Consider the following 16,487-nt stretch of genomic DNA (forward strand, 5'->3'; position numbering starts at 1 on the left):
ATCACTTTACTCACATAACACACACATACAAAATAATATCTTATGAGCTACATAATTCCACACAGAAAATGCAACAAAGTAAAAACCATCCAATCACTCTTAATCTGAGGCTCTGATACTCTTCAAAATGAACGATAGTAAAAAAAAGTTAACATACATATCATTTAAGTCTTCATTTAAGTGCTTGACAACTATTATTTTACCATAATAGAATCAAACATTTACTAATTATTATTCTCCAATTTATCAGAAAGGAAAAGTACAGAGAGGCAAAGTAAAAATAATTCCCACAAAGAACTATGCCACAAATAGTGGTATAGCCTGAACTAGGACTTAGGTTTTCAGGCTCCTGGCTCTATAAAAAATGAGAAACTAAATCTTAGGAACTATTTAATAATAATGGTGCCATTCGCTTCTCAAAAATTATTGGAAAACATATATTTAAAAGTATGGTGGCAACCAAAGTTCCTACAAAATAAATTTAACACAGTACCAAGTAAAAGGAAGCTGAGCTTTCCAAATCCACACCTTACCAAAACTTTTAATATACTCACAAGACAAAGACACTATGATAGTACTTTCACATGTTGTCTCATTTAATGCCCCCATCAACCCAGTAAGGTATGCACAGTTAACAGATAAGAAATTGTGTAAAATATTACATTACCTGAAGTCAACACCTAAAATCACTAGTAGTTGTGTTGCTTATTATCTTACTGCAACTGCCTTATCACCCAATATCTTTCTGCCCTACTCTGAGCCCAATGATGTTGACCGCAACAGATATGCCTCTGGGTTCCAGTGCTGTCCAGCCATTGACAGAAGATAAGAAGGCAGAGAAACACTGGATTATTTCTTCCTAGCTCCCTCCCTCCTCGTGGCCACACTTTCTGGCAGAAGCTGCATCCCTCTACCACCATGATTGCTGTGAGGCACCCTCTTCATAGCTCTCACAAGGCTCCAACAGCACTGTTATTTTTCCTGCCCCTTTGGACTTCCTTCTTGCTAGCAAAAACATGTCTTACAGGTTCCCTTAATCCACTGCACCTCCGCAGTCCCTGCATTAAAGTCTCTTATACCATCTGAGTTAGATTCTGTTTTTTTCTAGAACCCAGGTCTTAAATTCAACATTTTTTTGTTGGTGGTGTTTAACTCTGAAGTAGGCAGGTTAACACATTAACCTACTCTGCCAAGGAGCTGGTTGGCAAGGATGTGGAAAAAAGGGAACCCTTGTACACTGTTGATGGGAATGTAAATTAGTATAACCACTATGAAGAACAGTTTGGAGGTTCCTCAAAAAGCTAAAAATAGAGCTATCTTACAATTCAGCAATCCCACTCCTAGGTACATACCCCAAAGAAAGGAAATCAATAATACTGAAGAGATTATCTGCACTCCCATGTTTACTGCAGCACTATTCACAATAGCAAAGATTTGGAAGTAACCTAAGTGTCCATCAACAGACAAATGGATAAAGAAAATGTGGTACATATACACAATGGAGTACTATTCAGCCATAAAAAGAGAATGAGATCCCATCACTTCTAACAATATGGATGGAACTGGACATCATCATGTTACATGAAATAAGGCACAGAAAAACAAACTTTGCATGTTCTCACTTATTTGTGGGAGCTAAAAATTAAAACAATTCAACTCATGGAGGTAGAGAGTAGAAGGACAGTTATCAGAGGCTGGAAGGGTAGTGACAGAGTGGATGGTCAGGGGAGGGTTAATGGACACAAAAAATACAAAGAATGAAGGTGATCTAGTGTTTGCTAGCACAACAGGGTGACTACAGTAAAAATAAATAAATAAATATATATTTTTTTTAGTCAGAGTCTCACTCCAGCCCAGGCTGGAGTGCAGTGGTACAATCTCAGCTCACTGCAGCCTTTGCCTCCCAGATGCAAGCAATTCTCCTGCCTTAGCCTCCCGATAGCTGGTATGCCTACAGACATGCCTCACCACACCTGACTAATTTTTGTATTTTTAATAGAGACAGGATTTTACCATGTTGGCCAGGCTGGTCTCGAACTCCTGACCTCAAGTAATCCACCCACCCCGGCCTCCCAAAGTACTGGGATTGTAGGTGTGAGCCGCCATACCTGGCCAACAGTAAAAAATAATTTAAGTGCACATTTACAAATAACTAGAAGAGTATAACTAGATTGTTTGTAACACAAAAGATAAATGCTTCTAACACAAAGGATAAAAGGATACCCCTTTACCCTGATGTGACTAACATGCATGCATGCCTGTATCAAAATATCTTATGTAACCCAAAAAAATATACATCTACTATGGACCCACAACATTTTTTTTTTTAATTTTTATTTCACCAAATTTTTAAAATTCAAATAAGTAAGCAGAGAGAAAAATAATTTCTTTTTTGGAAACATGGTCTCACTCTGTCACCCAGGCTGGAGTGCAGTGGTACTACCAACAGCTCACTGCAGCCTCTACTTCTTGGTCTCAAGCAATCCTTCACCTCAGCTTCCTGAGTAGCTGGGACCACAAGTGTGTGCCTCCATGCCCAGCTAACTTTGTGGGGACGGGGGTCTCACTTTGCTCCCCAAGCTGGTCTCGAACTCCTGGGCTCAAGGAATCCTCCTGCCTTGGCATCCCAAAGTGTGGGGATTACAGGCATGAGCCACCATGCCTAGCCACTGAAAGTTTCTATTCATAGTTGACATTAATAGAGGGTGGAGGGAAGTGTTTAGAAACATTCTATAACTCTAGGATAAAAAACAAATGATGAGTAGGTTTAGGAGAGACTCAGACGCAAGTTCGTTTTCTACCTCATTCTTTCAAAAACAAGTATGAAAGTCAACTAGGGTTCAGTACTGAGGAAGCATTTCATAAAAACCCATACTTTATATCAAGATTTAGATTAATGGGAACACTGTTTTAGAAAACATCCTAATCCAATACTTGCTTATTATTAAATATTCACATACACCAACTGCTAAAAATCAATAAGCTTATAATTATACATAGAAATGAAGGGAAATGTTTGGCTAAATGTGAACTGACTATAAGATGGTTGTAAAATAAGATAGGAACCAAAAGTGTCATAAATGAAATACTCAGCCACATTTTTAATTTCCTCTCCCTTCAGATTTTGTTGGCGCTCCAAACAAGTCTGATACACGTCATGTTTCTATTGCCCTGATCAGATACTGATGAGTAGCAGAAAGGCAAGCAGCAGAAGAAAGCAAAGAGATTATCATCTCATCAAAGGTAACAGCACAGAAGGCTTAGAAAGCAAACTTTTTCTTAAATCAACTTTCCTACACTGGCAAGATTCTGGTTATCAGTTTCACACAGATACAAAAACTGTATTTAACTGAGATTTACAATCAGTAAATCTTATCTAAAAAAAGAGATACAAAGATAATAGGTAAAATCCAAACACAAGTAATTCTTCTTGCCTATTATTCTCTTTTAGACAGAATCTGAGTAACAGAAGTATCAATAAAGATTCAGAAGACTTTTGTTCTATAAATAGATACTTTGGAAGTGAGTTTTTATAGTATTTGATCACTATATCAATTGAATTCTTCTAGATACAACTTCCATTCCTCTCCAACTTCTCTATTTTTCCACAAAAGTTCCTTCCTTAAACTATTTATTCCATGTCTTAGTAAATTTCCATTCTCTCAGATATTGTGATTTGCTAATAAATTCCAGTAATATATTTACTGTTCACAACAAACATGGTTTGGGAACTTAAAACTTAACAAATTTAAGTTTAGGTCATTTTTACTACTGATTTAATACTTCAGCCTTATGGTTATGAGAATAAGAGAGAAGTGCATCTTTAAAACTATATAATGAACTGGCATGATAATGTTTTACTAAAATAATAGAAATGGAGGTAGGCAGCAGGTCCAACTTCCTTGTTTAATAGATAATTTTTTTTTTTTTTTTTTTGAGACAGGGTCTCTCACTTTATCTTGCTGAAGATTCCAGTGCAGTGGCGCAAATAAGGTTCACTGCAGCCTTGCTATCTCAGGCTCAAATGATCCTCCCACCTCTGCCCCCAAAGTAGCTGTGACTACAGGCGCGTACCACCATGCCTGGCTAATTTTTGTATGTTTTGTAAGGATGAGGGTTTTGCCATGTTGCCTAGGCTGATCTCAAACTCCTGGACTCAGGTGATCTGCCCACCTTCGCCTACCAAAGTGCTAGGGTTACAGGCGTGAGTCATCACACCCAGCCAAGATTTTTCTTTCTAAAAATGTTTTCCCAATATTGTTGTAGAAATCAATGAATACATATTACCTGTTTCTTGTTTTTGATATTTTTAAGAGGCTACAGGACCTCTTTAAGAAAAGAAGTTCGTATGTTTCTAACAGGCTTTCCCAAATACACACAACACAAAGTAGTACCAAAATAAAAACCCAGTATCCTGAAACCCAACTGTTTAGTGCCTGTTGTTAGACTATTTAGTGTTCCTTGGAGAGAGCTGCTAATAGCAGCTGTGTCCAATTCAAAACCTTATTAACCCCCCCAAAAAGGTATGAATATGACTCCCAAACTGAAAAGCACTATATAAATATACAGTGGTATTACTTTTTCAAAAATCTGTCTCTCTCACTCATCCCTTTCACCACCTTCTCAGTCAAAATGTTTTATGTTCCTATGTATTTTGTCATGTAACATTATCATAACAGCCCTATTAATTATATGTAACACTACTGTGGCAGCCTCTTAAATTCATCTCCTTGTTTCCGATTTACTTCCACTCTATCTAGTCTACATTACTAGACTCAAAATACCATTCTCACCAGTTCCTGAAATGACATGCAAAGTGAATATATGTTCCTCTAACATCTACTCCTCTATTTTTAATTTCACTACTTTCCACTCATTTACCCAGTCTAGAAATCTAGTTTCCTTATATCCACACACTCTGAATGTTTCTGATTGTTATAACAGAAACAAAGTTAGCAGTTTAGAGTAACAGGAACTTACTATCTTGTAGTTCTGCAAGTCAGAAGTCCAAAATCAGTATCAGTGAGCTAACCATAGCTTTGTTCCTTCTGGAGTCTCTTGGGAAATGTTCCCTTTCCTTTTCCAGGTTCCACAGGCTGCCTAGATTCCTTCATTCAAAACCCCACATCACTTAGGCCTCTACTTTCATCATGACACTTCCTCTCTCCTGTTCCTGTCATCACATGAGTTCTCTGACTAGACCCTACAGCTCCTCTTTTATTAAAATCCTTGTGATTACACAGGACCCATCCAGATAACCCAGAATAACCCCTCTATATCAAGATACCTAATTTAATCATACCTACAAAGTTCCTCTTAAAATGTAAGGTATAACAGAGATTGCAAAGATTAGGGCATGGTACCTGGAGGGGGTGTTGGGTAAGTATTATTTGGCCTACCACATCCTCCTCTTCCATTCTCGTAGCCACTGTTCTACTTTAGACCTCATTACCTCTTCCCTGGGCTATCATATCATCTTAAAAAATAAGCAATCTCATGACCAGGCACAGTGGCTCACACCTGTAATCTTAGCACTTTGGGAGGCCAAGACAGGCAGATCACCTGAGGTCAGGACTTTGAGAGAAGACTCACTGACCAGCATGGAGAAACCTACTAAAAATACAAAACTAGCCAGTGTGCCAGCACATGCCTCCAGCTATTTGGGAAGCTGAGGCAGGAGAATCGCTTGAACCCAGGAGGCGGAAGTGGTGGCGAGCCAAGATCGCGCCATTACACTCCAACCTAGGCAACAAGAGCAAAATTCCAGCTCACTGAAATGAAAAAATAAGCAATTTCTTTATTACTAGTCTCTCTCTGTGACAATTATTTCTGCAACACCATAACCAAACTAATCCTCAATGTTCAGCAATTATTACATGCCCCAAATTCACTCACTTTCCTCCTCTTAGTAGCTATTCCAAACCTTCACAACTTTTATCAAGCTCATAATCCCATTCCCAGTCTTCTCACAACATAGCTTTACTTATTGTTTCATAGAAAGAACAAAGACTATCAGGCATGTCTCTTGCCTGCAAATCTAATCTGTATTTCCTCAATCTTCATCCACCGTACATCCCACCTCAATTAAGAGAGGAGGTGATCCTCTTTCTAAGGCTAATTCCCCTATAATGCATCAATCTCATACTCTCTAGAGCCTTACCTCTTAGAGTGTAGTCCACAGACACGCAGCATTAGCAGCAACTGCGAGCCTGTCAGAAATGCCGTGTCTCAGACTCCAACCCAAACCTACCGAACCACAATCTGCATTTTAACAAGATACCCATTAAAGTTTGAGATGCACTATGCTAGGCTACTCTATGACTATGGCTGGCTTATTCTATTAATTGTGATGTTAACCTTTGCTGCTCATTTGTTAATTGCTCTGAAGGAATAAATTACTCAAGTCTCTAAGGTCTTTAAAAGCTGACAAGAAAATTAAAACAAAAAAAGAGAAAATGATGGCATATTGGTATTATCTTTATCTCTCCTTCCAGTTACGGCCAAACTCTCATTTGTCCTTTTAATCCTCAAATCACTACAATCTGACTTACACATACATCCTCTCTGCAACTGGTCACCTCTGAGGCGACCAATGACCTACCTTTCAGAAAAAGAAAAATCATTCTCCATGACAAAATTGGCTGCACCCTCAAAAACATGTCCTAGTTATTTCTACTAACTTTTGTTTTCATGATTTTCTTACTTCTACGGCTATTTCCACACCTTGAGGTTTTTCTTCCTTCCTATACCCATTTTCCCACAAGTTTAATTTACACTATGTATGACTTAAATGATACCTAAATGTTGTCAATTCATCCCCCCCACTGCCATTGCTCCCCCACAATCATCCTCTCTACTTCCAACTCTCTGACATGTATCTTCAACACCATATAGCTAAAACTGTTAAGCTTCCTCTTCAAATCCACCCTTCTTCTCCTTAAATATATCCTATTCTCAGGAAGTGGCACGGATATACATACAAAAAACCAGGGACATGACTATCTCCCACCCTGACCCTCACAGGGTCACAATTATAAGCATTTTTCATTTGATTTGCTCCTCACGTGCAACAAGGTATAGAGAAAGCAGATAGGGGATCTAAGAAGAGGCGGCATCAATACTCAAACCCAAGTCTTCCACTTCAAAGCCAGGCATTATTTATTGCTACCACACTACATCTCTCTTCTCTATTTAACTCTTTCTTTTCTTTTCTTTTCTTTTTGAGACAGAGTCTCACTCTGTGCCCAGGCTGGAGTGCAATGGCATGATCTTGGCTCACTCCCGGTTCAAGTGATTCTCCTGCCTCAGCCTCCCAAGTAGCTGGGACTACAGGAGCCCACCACTATACCTGGCTAATTTTTGTATTTTCAGTAGAGACGGGGTTTCACCATGTTAGCCAGGCTGGTCTCCAACTCCTGACTTCAGGTGATTCGCCCGCCTCGACCTCCCAAAGTGCTGGGATTACAGGCAAGAGCCACCATGCCCAGCCTGTTTAATTCTTATCTTTCACAGGTCAACCTAAAGTCTCACCTCTATCATTTCCCCATTTGCTGAAATCACACAGTACTTGTTACATATTGCCTTTTATTTTATGTCTTTGTCTTTTAAAAACATAAACTGGGTTACGCCATGTCCTTAACTAAAACTCTGCAATGGTTTCTAACTACATTTAAAATAAAAATAAAACTCTGTGTTGTGACACACAAGGCCTAAATCACCTTCCATCTTTATTATACCCTTCTTTATTTACTAGATTCCAGACACACTGTTCTCCTTTCTGATTCTGCAGAAAGTCAAGCTTCTTCCTGACTTGGTGCCTAAGCATACATCATTTTCTTTTCCTGGGATGTTTATATCATCACACGGTTGGCTCTTTCTCATAATTTCAACATTAATACATACATTATTCATCGTAAAACACTGCTCAAATATTTCTGTAGGTATGGTATATGAGAAATCAATGTGGCAAATCATTACACACATACTACAAAACAGAAGATTGCCTTTGTTCATGGGCCCTAGAATAGTAATGAAAACTTATATTAATATATGGTCAAGTATAGGGGTCAAACAAGGTATTTTTTTCTTTTTCTTTCTTTCTTTGAGACTGGGTCTTACTCTGTTGCCCAGGCTAAAGTGCAGCAGTGCAATCTAGACTCACTGCATCCTCAACCTGCCGGGCTCATGCAATTCTCCTGCCTCAGCCCCCAAGTAGCTGGGACTATAGATGCATGCCACCAGGCCCAGCTAATTTTTGCATTTTTTGTAGAGACACATTTTTGCCATGTTGCCCAGGCTAGTCTCAAATTCCTGGGTTCGAGTGACCCTCCCTCCCGTCTCAGCCTCCCAAAGTGCTGGGATAACAGGTTATGAGCCACCATGCCCAACCCAGAATTTTTCTGACACCAAAACTCAGTCTATGAAAGAAACAAAGTCTTTTTTTGCCTGACTCCTGCAATGACTTGGAATCAAAGTCATTATTTTTTATTAAAATATAAAACTAGGCATTTATGACAAATCTGCAGCTAACTACTTTGCGACAAAAGACTAAATGCTTTCCCTCTGGGATGAGGAACAAGACAAGAAAAGTCCCTTCCCGGCCCTTCCATTCAACATTGTATTTGAGGTCCTAGCCATTGCAATTCGTCAAGAATAAGAAATAAAAGGAATCCAGGTTGGGCACTGTGGCTCACGCCTGTAATCACAGTTCTCTGAAAGGCCAAGGTGGTGAATCACCCGAGAGGTCAGGAATTCAAAACGAGACTGGCCAACATGGCGAAACCCTCTCTCTACTAAAAATACAAAAATTTGCTTGGTGTGGTGGTACACACTTGTAATCCCAGCTACATGGGAGGCTGAGGTAGAAGAATCGCTTGAACCCAGAGGCAGAAGTTGCAGTGACCCAAGATCGTGCCATTGCACTCCAGCCTGAGCAACAGAGTGAGACTTCATCTCAAAAAAAAAAAAAAAAAAGAAAGAAAGAAAGAAAGAAAGAAAAGAAAAGGACAATTCCATTGCAATCACCTTTAAAAGGATAAAGTATCTAAAAATGTAATGAAAAAAGTACAATGCTTATACCCTGAAAACTACAAAAAACACAAAAAATATTAAGGAAAATCCAAATAAAGGGAAAGACATCCCACATTCACATATTAGATGACTTAAATTTCTTAAAAGGTAATACTCCCTGGCCAGGAGGCTCATGCCTGTAATCCCAACACTTTGGAAGGCCGAGGCAGGAGGATTGCTTGAGTCCAGGAGTTCAAGACCAGTCTGGGCAACACAGGGAAACCCTATCTCAAAAAGAAATTTTAAAATTAATAATAAAAGGTAATACTCCCCAAATTAATCTAAAAGGTCAATGTATTACAGTTTTGTAGTGATGAAAAAAAATTTTTTTTAATCAATGTACTCCCTATCAAAATCCTAGCTGATTTTTTTAACTAATTGGCAAGCTGATTGTAAAATTCATGTGAAAATGTAAAGAACCCAGTCAAAACAATCTTAAAAAAGACCTAAATTGGAAGATTCATACTTCCTGATTTCAAAAATTACTGCAAAATCAGAGTAAGCAAGACTGTGCGGTACTGGCATAAGGACAGATATATAAATCAATGGAATAGAATTCATAATATATCAATAAATCCTAACGTTTGTGATAAGTTGATTTTCAACAATGGTGCCAAGACAATTAAATGAAAAAGGAATACTCTTTTCAACAAATGGTGCTGGGACAACTGTACATCCACATACAAAAGAATGAAGTTAGACCTCTTCCTTTCACCATACAAAAAACTAACTGAAAATGGATCAAAGTCGGGGCTAAAACTATAAATTTTTTAGTGGAAAATAGAGGAACAAAATATTTGTGAGCAAAGATGAGACAAAGCCTTCTTAGATTTGATACCAAAAAACTCAAGCAATAAATAATAAATTGGACTAAGAATTTTGTCTATTAAAAGACACAATCAACAAAGTGACAGAATGAGAAATTATTTGTAAATCATGCATCTGATAAAGGACTTATGTCCAGAATAGACAGTATAAAAAACTCTTAAGATCCAATAAGAAGACAGCCCAATTCAAAAATGGGCAAAGAAAGCCGGGCATGGTGTCTCATGCCTATAATTCCAGCACTTTGGGAGGCCACGGTGGGAAGATTGCTTGAGTTTGAGTTTGAGACCATCCTGGGCAGCATGGTGAAATCTCATCTCTACAAAAATACAAAAAATCAGCCAGGTGTGGTGGCGTGCAACTGTGGTCCTAGCTGCTCAGGAGGCTAAGGCAGGAGGATCGTTTGAGCCCCAGAGGTCGAAGCTGCAGTGAGTCGAGATTGTGCCACTGTACTCCAGCTTGGGCAACAGAGTGAAAGCCTGTCTCAAAAAAGAAAAGTGTGGAGGGGAGACAGGGGCAGGCAAAGGATTCACAAAGACATTTCCCAAAAAAGATTTTGGCCATTTCTCAGTCAAAAAGTATGAAAAAATGCTCAACTTTATTCATCACTAAAGAAACACAAATCCAAACCAAAATGTGATTATACTGCAAATATCAAGGCGGCTACAACGAAAAAGACAACTTTTGTTGAGGATGTGGAGAAATTGGAACCATTATATGTTGCCGATATGAATAAAAAAATGAGGCAGCTACTTTAAAAATGAGTTTGATAATTCTATGTTCTTTTTTGAAGAGCTCTTTAAAATCTTAAACATAGAATTATCATATGACCCAGCAATTCTACTCCTGGGTATACACTCAAGAGAAATAAAAACAAATGCTCATGCAAAAACTTGTAAACTAATGTTCACAGCAGCATAAATAAAAATAACAAAAAAGTTAACCCAAATGTTCATTACTAATAACAAACTATGGCATAATTACACAATGAGTATTATTTGGCCGGAAAAAGGAATATTGATCCCTACAACACAGAAACCTTGAAAATGTTAGACTTTAGTGAAAGAATCCAGCCACAAAAGACCATACATTGTATGATTCCACTGAAATAAAATGTCCAGAATAGGTAAATCCATAAAAACAGAAAGAAATCACCAACCACTGGTTGCCAAGACTGGGGGATGTGGGAATGGGGAGTGACTACTAATAGCCATGGAGTTTCTCTCTGGAGTGAATGAAATATTCTTAAATTAGTGATGACAGTTACACAATGCAATGAAGAGACTAAAGATTAATAAATTGTAGTTTAAAACAGTAACTGTACAGTATGTGAAACATCTCAATGCACAGATAACATTACACTGAAATGTTTTGTTTATTCTAAAAGTACACTTCCTTTATGGTCCTTACGCTGTATTAAAAATAACGACGACAACAACAAAAAGACACATGGCCAACTTTTTTGCAGATTTGCTCAAGCAAACATGTTCTAGTCCACTGAGCGTAAATTCTGTGTTTGTCTCCATGTTTCGCTGAACCACGCCCTGAGATGTGTTTGTGAAGGCAGAAAAAGCAAAGAAGGTGAGAAGAGTAGAAGAGAGCTCAGTACTTGATTTGCACAAAGGCACATACTTTGATTAGTCTCTAGCCATTAAGAATTTGTTCATAGTGTATAGACCTTGTTAATATCAACAGATTTTTTTTTTAACCTAGTGGATCTGGATCTCGTGTGTGTGTGTGTGTGTGTGTGTGTCAAAGTCTCACTGTGTCACTCAGGGTGGAGTGAGGTGGCGTGATCTCAGCTCACTGCAACCTCCACCTCCAGGATTCAGGCGATTCTTCTGCCTCAGCCTTCCAAGTAGCTGTGACTACAGGTGTGCACCACCAAGCCCACCTAATTTTTGTATTTTTAGTAGAAATGGGGTTTTCACCACATTGGCCAGGCTGATCTTGAACTCCTGACCTCATGATCAGCTGGCTTTGGCCTCCCAAAATGCTGAGCGTGAGCCACCACACCCAGCCTGGACCTCTTTTTTTAATCCAAAGCAATTTATGCTGAAAGAATAGTTTGCTAGATAATACCAGGGTTTTTTTGTTGTTGTTGTTTGTTTTTTGAGAGTCTCACTCTGTTGCCCATGCTGGCATGCACTGGTGAGATCTTGACTCACTGCAATCTCCGACTACCAGGTTCAAGTGATTCTACTGCCTCTGCCTCCCGAGTAGCTGGGATTACAGGATTACAGGCATGCACCACCACACCCAGCTAATTTTTGTATTTTCAGTAGAGATGGGATTTTGCCATGTTGGCCAGGCTGGTCTCGAACTCCTGGCCTCAGGTGATCTGCCTGCCTTGGCCTCCCAAACTGCTGGAATAATGGGCATAAGCCACCACAATCAGCCCTAGAAAATAAAATTTTAAAACAAAACAAAAAAAGCAACTACATCTCACTTGCTAGGTATCTACTATCACATGCTTAAGAACCACAAATATTTAAAAAGTCACAGGACTTGAAATCCAATGGCTAAAGCAAAACCAAAATATTATGCAAATTTAAAATCCAGAAATGCAACAAGTCAAAATATTAAGGAAAAAAATTTCAATTTAGGATTCCATATCCAGTAAAATTATCTTTCAAAATGGAAACTTTATCAGGCACACAAAAAACAGACCTACGTTATTAAAAAAGCTCAAAGTTATTCCTCCAGTCAGAGGAACATGATACTGTATGGAAAGTTAGATCTATAAAAACGAAAGGCATTTGAAAAGGTAAACATTTGAGTAAATATGACTCTTCTCATTTTAAATTTTATGTCTGTATTTAACACATATATACCATGCAAGTACAGACATAAAACAATGACAACAGGCTGGGCACACTGGCTCATGCCTGTAATCCCAGCACTTTGGGAGGCCAAGGTGGGTGGATCACTTGAAGTCAGGAGTTGGAGACCAGCCTGGACAACAGGATGAAATCCCTGTGTCTCTATGAAAATATAAAAATTAGCCAGGTATGGTGGCACATGCCTGTAATCCCAGCTACTGGGGAGGCTGAGGCAGAATAATAGCTTGAACCCAGGAAGCAGAGGTTGCAGTAAGCCAAGATCGTGCCACTGCACTCTAGCCTGGGTGAAGAAGCAAGACTCCGTCTCAAAAAAAAAAATAAAAATAAAGGAAGTATGCTATCATAATGTTAACATAATACATAAAAGTAGACTGATAAACATGAACATTATAAACCTAAGGAGAAAAATCTCTGTTACTGTGGCTGAGGCAAAAAAAAAAAAAATTTTTTTTTGAGACAGAATTTCACTCCTGTTGCCCAGGCTGGAGTACAATGGCCCCATCTCGGCTCACCACAACCTTCACCTCCCAGTTTCAAGCAATTCTCCTGCCTCAGTCTCCCAAGTAGCTGGATTACAGGCACGTGCCACCACACCCAGCTAATTTTGTATTTTTAGTAGAACGGAGTTTCAACCATGTTGGTCAGGCTGGTCTCGAACTCCTAACCTCAGGTGATCCGCCTGCCTCGGTCTCCCAAAGTGCTGGCATGAGCCAACGCACCCAGCCAGGCAAAAATTTTTTTGGACATAAAAATCATAAATCTAGCTGGACACAGTGAGTGGCTCACGCCTGTAATCCCAGCACTGTGGGAGGCAGAAGCAGACAGATCACTTGAGGTCAGGAGTTCCAGACCAGCCTAGCCAACATAGTGAAACCCCATCTCTACTAAAAATACAAAATTTAGCCTGCAATGGTGACACACGCCTATAATCCCAGCTACTCAGGAGGATGAGGCACAACAATCACTTAAGCCTGGGAAGCAGAGGTGGCAGAGATCTGAGAACATGCCTGCGTGACAGAGCAAGACACACTATCTCAAAAAACAAAAAAAAAAAAAAAAAAAAAAAAAAAAAAAAAAAGCATAAATCATAAAAGAAAAATGCTAAACTGGTTTTTATCCAAATTTAAAACTTTTGTTCTTGGAAGAAAAGTTCTTGGAAATTACTGTTAAGGAAGTGAGCCACAGACTGAGGAAAAAACATTTGCAAAATAGGCAGATAGCATATATACAGAATTCTTACAACTCAGTAAGACAAACAATCTAATTCATAAAGAATAAACAAAACATTTTGAGACACTTAGCAAAAGATATGTAGGGCAAATAAACATATGGAAGTATATTCAACATCATTTATCATTAGGGAATTGCAAATAAAACCACAATGAGATACCAATACACATCCACCAGAATGGCTGAAAGCAAAGACTGACCAAAAAAAAAAAAAAAAAAATGAAGTCTTATTGAGGAGGCAAGGCATCTGGAATGCCTATATTTTACTGACTGGAATGCAAATAGCAAACACATTTTGAAAAAACCATGGGATTGTAGGAAGTCAAGCATTTGCTTACCATACAACAAATCAACAAACCCCCTCCTAACTTACTCAAGAGAAACAAAAACAAAAGACCCGTACTCAAATGTTCAGTAGTTTTGCTCTTAACAGCCAAATATAGGAACTCAATAGAAAGAAAACAAGTGACCCAATTTCAAAAATGGGCAAAGGACCTAAACAGACTTTCCTCAAAAGAGGGGATATAGTTGGGTTTGGTGATTAGTGCTTGAATCCCAGCTACCTGGGAGGCTGAAGTAGCTGAGGTGGGAGGACTGCTTGAGCCAAGGAGTTTGAGACCAGCCTGGGCAACGCAGCAAGATCCCATCTCAATGTTTTTTTTTTGTTGTTTTGTTTTGTTTTTTTAAAAACAAAAGGGCACACGAATGGCCAACAAATATATGAAAAAATGCCCATCATCATCAACAATCACCAAGGAGGCCGGGCACAGTGGCTCAAGCCTGTAATCCCAGCACTCTGGGAGGCTGAGGCAGGTGGATCACCTGAGGTCAGGAATTCAAGACCAGCCTGACCAACATGGTGAAACCCGGTCGCTACTAAAAACACAAAAATTAGCCAGGTGTGGTGGCTCAAGCCTGTAATCCCAGCTACTAAGGAGGATGAGGCAGCGATTCTGGGAGGTGGAGATTGCAGTGAGCCAAGATTGCGCCACTGCACTCCAGCCTGGGCGACAGAGTAAGACTCTGCCTCAAAAAAAAAAATAAATAAAAATAAAAAATCACCAAGGAAATGCAAGTTAAAACCACTATGAGATATCACCTCCCACCTGCCAGAATGGCTAGCAACAGAAAAAGAAAGATAACAAGTGTTGGAAAGGGTACAGAGAAAATGGGACCCTTGTGCACTGTTGGTATGAATGTAAATTACTATAGACATCATGGAAAATAGCATGGAGGTTCCTCAAAACTCCAAAATAGGATCACCACATGATCCCACTTCTGGGTATATATCCCAAGGTATTGAAATCAGTATGCTTAGGAGATGTCTGCACTCCCATGTTCACTGCACCATTATTCACAAATAGCTCAGATATGGAAACAACCTAGGTGTCCATCACTAGATGAATGGATTTTTTTTCGTGTGGTTCAAGTATGTTTTTGGTTTTGTTTTGTTTTTGAGACAGGGTCTCACTCTGTTGCCCAGGCTGGAGGGCAGTGGCACAATCTCAGTTCACTGTAGCCTGGACCTCCCAAGGCTCATGCAATTCTCCCAGCTCTGTCTCTGTCTCACAAGTAGGTGGGACTACAGGCACGCGCCACCATGCTGGGCTAATTTTTCTGTATTTGTAGAGATGTTTCACCATGTTGCCCTGACTAGTCTCAAACTCCTGAGCCAAGCAATCTGCATGCCTGGGATTACAGATATGTACCACCACACTCAGCTCAGCTTTAAAAAAAAAAGTACTGGGATTACAGATATGTACCACCACACTCAGCTCAGCTTTAAAAAAAACAAGTAAATTATGTCATTTGTGACAGGAAGATAAAATACTGCATGATCTTAAATATATGTAGAATCCACAAAAGTCAAACTCACAGAAGCAGAGAGCAGAATGGTGGTTACCAAGGTCTAAGGGAGAAGAGTGTATGGGGAAAGGGGAGATGTTGACCAAAAGACACAAAGTTTCAGACAGAAGGAATAAATTTTAGTGATCTATTGCACAGAATGGTGACTACAATAATGCACTGCATATTCTGATACTGACAAAAGAGTGGTTTTTTTATTTGCTTGTTTTGAGACAGAGTCTTGCTTTGTGCCCAGGCTGGAGTGAAGCAGAGTGATCTCAGCTCACTACAACCTCTACCCTCTGGGTTCAAGCTATTCTGCTGCCTCAGCCTCCCGAGTAGCTGGGGACTACAGGTGCACACCACCATGCCCAGCTATGTTTTGTATTTTTAGTAGAGACAGGGTTTCACCATGTTGGCCAGGCTGGTCTTGAACTCCTGACCTCAAGTAACCCACCCACCTTGGCCTCCCCAAGTGCTGGGATTATAGGCGTGAGCCACTGCGCCTGGCCAAAGAGTAGATTTATAATGTTTTCTTCAATGGCTGTTTGGAGCTGTGTCTTAAAAAAATTATTTTAAAAATGTTTTCACTACCAAAATAAGTACATGATGTGACGGATTTCTTAATTATCTTGACTGCAGCCCTCCACAATGTCAACACCAAAACATCACACA

General features: G+C 39.3%; 1 protein-coding gene across 2 annotated transcripts in view; it reads right to left on the reverse strand.

The window, feature by feature from the left end:
- The window catches only part of CDK13 (cyclin dependent kinase 13), a 126,557-nt gene that overhangs the window by 100,770 nt on the left and 9,300 nt on the right, over positions 1–16,487 (reverse strand). The gene's annotated exons all lie outside the window — the stretch shown is intronic.

The sequence above is a fragment of the Sapajus apella genome, unplaced genomic scaffold, assembly GCF_009761245.1.
Source record: "Sapajus apella isolate SASKATOON/1434 unplaced genomic scaffold, GSC_monkey_1.0 scaffold54, whole genome shotgun sequence".
Taxonomy (NCBI): domain Eukaryota; kingdom Metazoa; phylum Chordata; class Mammalia; order Primates; family Cebidae; genus Sapajus; species Sapajus apella.